We start from the raw sequence: 8401 nt of genomic DNA, 5'->3' as shown, positions 1-8401 counted from the left end.
AACCTTCACAGACTTTGTTTACCGGCAATCCACAATGACTCTTGAATGCTCAGAACGCGACGCCTCACCGGCTGGAGGATTCACAGTCCTCAAGTGTAACAAGTCTTCAGATCACGCAGACAGAAAGACTTCAGTGATGCCTAACACTCTTTGGCTCTGGGTGTTTAGGGCTTTGTCCTCGCAAGGATTTCTCTCTCAAAGGCTTCGAGGTGGGTTGCTCTCAAACGACAAAATTCGTGCACTAACTATGAGTAGCCACCAATTTATGGTGTAGGGGGTGGGCTATTTATAGCCACGAAGCAACCCGACCTGATTTGTCCCAAATAACCCTGGGTCACTAAGAAACTTACACGTGTCTAATAGTCAGATTTCGAACACACGCGGCAGCTTGACTTGGGCTACAAGTAAAGCTGACTTATCCAGCTCTGGATAAGATCTGCTCTCATTGTCTTCGCTTGAAGACATAGGATTTGGTTGAGCACCACTTCAGTCACTTTGACTTTGTTTATTTAGACCCCACTTAACAGTATGGTGGTTTCTATGACTCAACAAAGAAGAAAAGGAAACTACGAAACTTCAGTCACTCTGACTGCCGCAGAGGCCTCAGCGCCCCCTACTACTCCCACCGCTGTCCAGGCCCTGCGGCGACGGCAGGCTCACACCATAGCCGAACCAGTGAACCCTCATACTCCTCTACATGTGGGCATGCACTGTCGTGTCTTCCCCGGCTCCGCGTCCTCCCCTTCCTAGGCCTCGCCGTCGTCCACCGCCTTGGTGCTCTCGGCGCGGCGTGGTCAATGTGATCAACGACCGACTTTCATCGGAAGAGTACTATACGTGGAGAGGCTGACAGCTGGGTCCATGATCACAGGAAGGAAGTGCCTCCTTATTACGCAAAAAATAATGATTCCTCCACCTAAGAGCAGGGACCCACTGGACGGGTCACCGTATTTCGTGAAAAAAATGATTCGCCCCGCTGACTACTGGGACCCACCAGCTACATCTTCGCACGCAAGGAAGTGTCTGACTGCCGGGACCCACCTGGTCGAAGCATACGTAGCGTTGTCATTCTGGTCGCGAACGTGTACGTACATACTGGTCGATGTAGAGGCACGCACGTGTCATAGTAGAGGCACGCACGTGTCGTAGTAGAGGCGCACACGTAGCATGTACACGTACGTACAGCGGTCAGAGTGCAAGAAAGAAAATACGGCCACATACGTACATACGGGCGGGGTCTCGAACACCTACTCGCGCATACGTACGGCCAGTACTCGTGTACATGGCTGGATCAGAACAAAGAAGTTGCGTCGTCGTCGTGTTCATGAGGAGGCAACGGAATGCGTCGTGTTCATCGGGAGGCAATGAAACGCGTGCTGTTCATCGGGAGCCAACCGGCTTAGACAGAACATCGATGGAAACGAGGCCTGGCGTATCGCAGAACGGAGGAAACGGCCCTGTATTCGACCGGCCACGGTCAAAACGAGGTTATGTTCATCCAGCCCTCCACGGGGTCCTGTTCATCCAGCCCTCCACGGGATCATGTTCATCCATCGGCTCGATCGATCAGGATACTATTCATTCAGCGGCAACGGCCTCTACTACAATGGGCTCCTGTTCATCCAACCCCTCATCGGGAACTGTTCATGCAATCCCCCCCCCCCCAAACACGCTCACTGTTCATTCAGAAACAGCATCGGCCGGCTTCAGTTAGCAGCAGTAGCGAAGGAATCGCTCGGGTTCAGTTAACGGCAAGGGATCGATCGATCGCTCGGGTTGAGTAACGTGTAGCCTGCAGGGCAGTCGCTCGGGTTTAGTTAGAGCCCAACGCATCGCTCGGGTTCAGTTATAGCCCAACGCCTCGCACACACGCGCGTACGTACGCGACCACCCACCGTAACCGAGAACTCCCCGATATTTTTCTCACCCTCACTTCTACCACAGTTTTTCCGTGATGGACGGTCAAAAGAATGTCATGCAGCTGCGTCTCCGACCCGTCCAGGACGAAAAGCCAATTTTCTGTCATGATTTTTTGTCATACAAGTAGGACCCCACCACATCTATGATGATACCGGGTTTTATCATAATTATCGTCATAGAAGTGTCGTAAGTATGACAAGAAAAATTTCGTTCGGCCCAAAATGTCTCAGATGTGTCTTTTTTGTAGTGACGGTTAGCTAATTATGGTTCCGCTCGAGATAAAGATACCCCGGACAAACCCCTCAAAAGAATTGTTTTCCATAATAACAAGTAACAATAAATTTCAGCACACTATATAAATGTTTCCTTATCAATTTCCACTTACCAAAATCGCTTCACTCCCTGACAACAGCGCCAGAAAATAGTATTGATGACCCACAAGAATAAGGGATCAATTGTAACTCTTTTCGATAAGTAAGAGTGTCGAACCTAATAAGGAGCAAAAGAAAATTACAAGTGGCTTTCAGCAAGGTAATATCTGCAAGTGTTGAAATTGTAAGTAACAGGGTAGTTTGATAGTAAGGTATTTTGTAATGAGCAAGTAATGATAATAATAACAAAACTGCAGCAATGTAGCTCAATCCTTTTAAGGAAAATGACAGCTCAAAACGGTCTCTTATAATAAGCAGAGCATTCTTGATGGTACACGAGAATTTCATCTCGTCACTTTCATCATGTTGATTCGATTTGTATTCGCTACTTTGATAATTTGATATGTAGGTGGACAGATGCTTAAGTGTTTTTTACTTGAACAAACATCATACTTATGATTAACCCCTCGCAAGCATCCGCAACTACGAGAAACGTATTACGGATAAATCCTAACCATAGCGTTACACTTTGGATTCAATCAATCACTTATGAAATAACGCATAAATTAGGGTATAAGCTTCTGTCACTCTCGCAATCCATTATCGAATAACTACTCTATAATGCATTTTTTATACCTAAATATAATAAAGTGTCATGTAGTCAATGTTCACATGATATCATTAAAAGAATCACAACATACATACTATTAAAATATCGAACACATATCAAGTTCACATGATAACTTGCAACTCAAGATCATAGGTATATTAAATAGCATAATGAATCTGAACATATAATCTTCCATCAAATAAACCATATATTAATCAACTACGAGATGTAATCAACACTATGTCTCCCACAAGCACCAATCTATAGTTCCGATAACAAAATTGAACGCAAGAGATGAACTAGAATTTGAGATGAGATGATATTGTTGAAGATGTTAATGGAGATTACCTCCCCAAAAATAAGAGTTGTTGATGATGATGATGACGATGATTTCCCCTTTCAAGAGGGATGTTCCCCGACAAAATCACTCTGCCGGAAGGCAAAAATGCTCCTACCCAACTTCCGCTTCGAGACGGCTATGCTTCGTCCCAAAAGTCCTCACCTTCTTTTTTCTAAGTTAAAATGACACATATACCAAAAGATGAGCATCATGGATGGGCTTGGATGAGCACAACCCATCAGAGCGCGCCTGGACTCCCTGACGCGCTCAGGTGGGTTATGCCCATCTGATTATTGGCTCCTATATTTCTTATATATTTCAAGAAAATTTTAGTAAAGTTTCAGTTTGTTTGAAATTGTGCAGAATAGATAGCCTAACGCAGTTTTTTCAGATCCAGATTTTCAGCTGATCTGACGCCTCTCCTCCTTCCAGCCTGGTCGGGCCGTGCTTGAGATGCTGCTTGTGCCAAGGATCTAAGTTCGGATGAAATCCCTAGCCGACCATGACCACCCATGCCGACCATGACCACCCATGCCGACAGCGATGCTCGAGGGCGCGGTTCCCTTCCTTGATATTGACTGATCTCCTCACTTCTCCCCCTATGTTTTTCAGGCGAAATCCTTAACTTTGTGCGACAGTGGTGGTAGTAAGGCCCTATCCTAGTATGGATTTATGTTTGTTGCTTGGAAATGGACTTGTGTAGGTGAGGTCGTCGTCTGACGTCATGATGGCTCAATGATGGAGGACCTGCCAAGGCTCGCATAAGTGGAGGTCTGATACGTTCATTTTGCATCATGTTTTTTTATTGTTATTTATGATGTTTTATGCATACTAATTTTTTTAGTAATTCTAATGTTTCTTTCATAATATGAAAGGTATACATAAAGAGAGAGAATTTCGACACGCGCACCAACCGCCGCAAAAGCCGCCGCCGGCCGCCAAGGACCACCGGATCCCAACGCCGGCACGGCCAGGACGCCATAGCATCATTGTCGGCATGGGTGGTCATGGTCGGCTAGGGATTTCATCCGAACTCAGATCCTTGGCACAAGCAGCATCTCAAGCACGGCCCGACCAGGCTGGAAGGAGGAGAGGCGTCAGATCACGCGCACCAACCGCCGCAAAAGCCGCCGGCGGCCGCCAAGGACCACCGGATCCCAACGCCGACACGGCCAGGACGCCAGATCCAGCTGCTAGCTGGCCGTGCCAATGGAGCCGCCGCTCTAGATTCGGAAGCCGCCAACGGCGAGGAAGGGAAGAAGAGGCGGGGTGAGGAGGGGCGGCTTGGGAGGATGAAGGGGCGGCTAGGGTTGGGAGAAGTGTTCCTGCATTGTTATAATGTTTTTACATTGTTTTATCATATTGTATATCCATTTTCCGAGTGATTTTTAAATGAATGTGTTTGAACGGAAGTTCTTACACACTATTTGCCAAGAGAAAAATAATAGTGCGTAACCTATATGCATTGAGACGTGACAATTCAACCTCAAATAGAAGAACAAAGGACTGCATGCAGGGAGTGCCGTTTTGGCTCTGGGGAGCATGGTGCTAATGCTCCTGGATGAATAGTAAATTTAAAATACATAATAAATAAAATGTAAGGAAAAAACGAACTTAACTATAAAATTTGTTAATTGACAGATAGCATTTTGGTGCAACAATGACATTAAATTTTTTTCATATGTTTTTTGACATTTGCAAAAAACATTTTGTGCGCCAAGGAGCATATACTACCTGGAAAGACGAGTTCACCCTGTTTCTCCTGGCGGTGTGTGTAGAGTTTTTCCTCTTCTTTCAAAAACGATCACAATACATAGATAAAACAGATAACATGAGTGTTCTGATGCATTCACCTATACAAATGTACTAGCTTAAGTATAACTAACACTCGATCAGACAATTCAAATTAACCGGAGGGAGCACCATCTTCTTGAACGATTTCAAATTCAAACGACGATAAGTGGGTTAGGTTGGCTACCAAAGATTTTAGGAGAGAATGTGTGGTGCTTTTTTATATCCGAACAATTTCTTTCCCAATACTCGATCTGACCTAAGGTGGAGCACGGAAAAGCAAACTGGGCACCTTACCAGAATTTCACTGCAGACCCTGGGTGGGGGAAAGATGGACAATTTTTTGGCCCAACTCCTCAAGTATATTTGTTAGAGGAGAAAGAATATTGTCCTGTTTGGTAACCTGCAACATCACAAAAGATTCATTCAGAAACTACAAAAAAAGTACTTCCAGAACATAATAATTAAATCCAACAATCAGACTTGTAAGTGCTCCAATATTTAGACCGCTAAAGAACCTTGGTGGAATTGAACCACCTTCATCCAGGATCTGAACATCAGTATCCACAGAGAATCTCTCCAGGCAGAGATAAGATCCACAACAGCAAACCATCACAAACAGAAATTTCTATGAAACATTTACTGTCCATAATAGTATCCATTCACATACGAATTGAAATGGTACAGACTATCACACAGAACATTATAGATCAAAAATTAACACAAATAGATATAACATATTATATTTGTTAACACAGCGAGTATTAAAATGAAGTGCATATGATAAATAATTTCCAATATTTACTCACGTTAAAAACTTGTGAAATTAGGAAGTTCATAAATTCTATATTACAAAAGCTAAATTTGAATGGATTTAAGTACACAATCCTATTCACCGCAATAGATCTAACACCCGAACAAAGAAACTATAAATTGATAATGTTTGCTCAACTTCAAAATTTACCTGAAATTAAGAATGAGTCTAAAACAATAAGTACTCCAAAATAGAATGAATCACGAAACAATTTAATAGTTGCCATACGCTAAACTGTCCAAATCAACTATCATCTAATAAATAAAACCAACAGCTGTGCCATAAATTGTGAAACAAGGTCCACAAAATAAAAAATAAAAAATTATGTACAAACCAATGAACCAAATCGATGTAATGTTTAAGCTACAACAGTAGCAAAACTGTTCAAATTGCGACTTATTGAATGATTTTCCAGATTAGTAGGTACATCTGACTTAATAAATGATTTTCCAGATTAGTAGGTACTTCTGACGATCCTGCCGGTGGAAATTCACGGTCACAGATTTGTCCAGAATCAAATAGCTCTTCACGTCTCTTCAGCCATCGAAGCTCCAACGAGAGAAACATCCATTCGACGGTGCAGCGATAACTGTACTGTAAGCTTCATTTGGGTAATACACGGACCACTTACAGCTGTTCAAGCTACATAAATTATTTCTAACATAAGACATCTTACATTATGAAGCAGATGACCACAAGAAATAGGGTCTAAAATGTTCTTACAGGATAATATGATCTCCATACAGAGAAATACTTAAATTTAGTTCAGAATATCATACAAATAAACACAATTTTGAGTGAAGAACATATGTGCAAGATTTGGTTATGCTGGACTGCATGTAGTTGTCGAGTACAGATTTGTGATGATGTTGTACAATTTCTCTATATCAATGCAAGTAACTTCTGAATGAATTCAAGATAATTTTTGAATGAAATAGGTACTTTGTCAAAGCTTATGTACGGTTCAGCGGTATGTAAATTATCAATTGTACCTTTGGTCTTTCGAGGGTAGCTCCATGAACGATTTGCGACGGTAGAACGTTGTGCCATGTAGTCGGATCGGACGAGGGGTGCGGACAAAGGAGCACACCAGCACACAGGGGGGAGAACCCGGGGCTAAAACAAGATAACCCCCGTGCGATCTCCCCCCGAGACAAAAAAAACATCTTTATTATGGTGGCGGCCTGCCATGCGAGCGCACCCAACATGGCAAAGGCCTCTAGATGTTCACATCTCCTTTTTTTCACTCTCCTCCGACCTCTCCACAAGCACCTCGCTTGCTACATCTTCTTACCTTACGTCACCTCCGATCTCTTAGATCTAATAATTATCGACATATCATCGAATAATTATCAACACAAAGAGCCGTCGGCCGTCGTCGCACAAGTGGAGGAGCAGACGGGATCCCACGTACTCGCCGGAGAGAGCCCCTCCGGGCCCGCCGCTGCAACATACCGAGACCGCCGGGAACATCTAGATCCGCCGTTTAGCATCAGACCTACAGGTCAAACCGGCACAGAAGGTCAGAATACACGGATCGGCACGCATAACAGCAATTTTTTTCAACTCAAAACATGCTGAAGAGCCGATCTGGGCGGGAAAAGCAGCTCACCAGCAGCAGATCTGAGACGCCAGCCGGTCAGATCGGAAGCTTCCGTGCGCAGATCCAGCTTGCCTCCCGTCTATGCTCCAAGATCGCCGCAAGCCCCAACTCGCCGATCAGAAGGAGAAACCTGAGAATCAGATAACAAACGGGTGATAGGAACAAATCATGGACGCCGAACTCAGCTTACCCCGAGATCGAAGCGAACACGATCAGAAAACTACAGGTCGGGCCTAGATCTAGACTTCTAGAGGTATGGGTGGACGAGGCGTGTTGTTCTATATCTAGAGGGGACAAAGGTTGCGTGCCGCAGAGGAGAACGCGGCTAGGTTTCCTCTTGGTTTGGTAGGAGGATATGCGCAGGAGGAGGTATTTATTGTCTGGTGGGCCGAAGTGGACGGTCGGGATGGAGTCGTTGGGCTTGGACGGTCGAGATGCGCCACGCGTGGCGCGCGCTGGTTGGTTGTGACAGCTGGATCGCACCGGCATGCCGCAACTTGCGGGCGTTTGACGTCACTGCGTGCGTCATATGCGCGCCGGATCCTCTGTGGATGCAGATAACTGGATCTCGTTTGTGGGCAGGGTGACCATTGACGCTGATTGGCTGCGACGTAGTAGTCTAATGCTGGGCCGTGTATGCCATCAACACTGATACATACTTGGGCTGTTGCCCGTTGCAAATAACATTGTAATCACTGGCCAGAACTACTCACAGTAGCCGAACATTGGACGGTGCTTTATCTTTTTTTTGCGGAAATAATTCTTGTATTACTCAATCAAAGTAAATCACACTTAACAACGTCTAAAACGACCTCTGGTCCCGACCCAAGCCATACAGCAGTTCGGCCTTGAGTCCTCCCAAAATTTGCCAAAATATAACTAGAGGAATTACAACCACAACGGATGTGAATAATACAAGAACTACGTTCGGACATGTTTTCTTTTATCTCTC

General features: G+C 44.6%; 1 long non-coding RNA gene across 6 annotated transcripts; it reads right to left on the bottom strand.

Annotated features, from left to right (window-relative positions):
* Positions 1–2251: 2251 nt before the first annotated feature.
* Positions 2252–7814, bottom strand: LOC125552450. Of its 6 annotated transcripts, none has more exons than XR_007303603.1 (5): positions 7459–7813; positions 6839–7344; positions 5330–6488; positions 4976–5032; positions 2252–3413 (listed from the first exon to the last, which is right to left on the bottom strand). It is a non-coding gene; the product is annotated as an uncharacterized LOC125552450 (long non-coding RNA). The 6 variants fall into 6 exon arrangements; XR_007303606.1 differs by lacking the exon at positions 4976–5032 and having other exon boundaries at positions 2252–2409; positions 3250–3413; XR_007303604.1 differs by having other exon boundaries at positions 4976–5029; positions 7459–7812.
* Between the last annotated feature and the right edge of the window lie 587 nt (positions 7815–8401).

The sequence above is a fragment of the Triticum urartu genome, chromosome 4 (assembly GCF_003073215.2).
Source record: "Triticum urartu cultivar G1812 chromosome 4, Tu2.1, whole genome shotgun sequence".
Taxonomy (NCBI): domain Eukaryota; kingdom Viridiplantae; phylum Streptophyta; class Magnoliopsida; order Poales; family Poaceae; genus Triticum; species Triticum urartu.
This window is presented reverse-complemented; position numbering and strand designations above follow the sequence as displayed.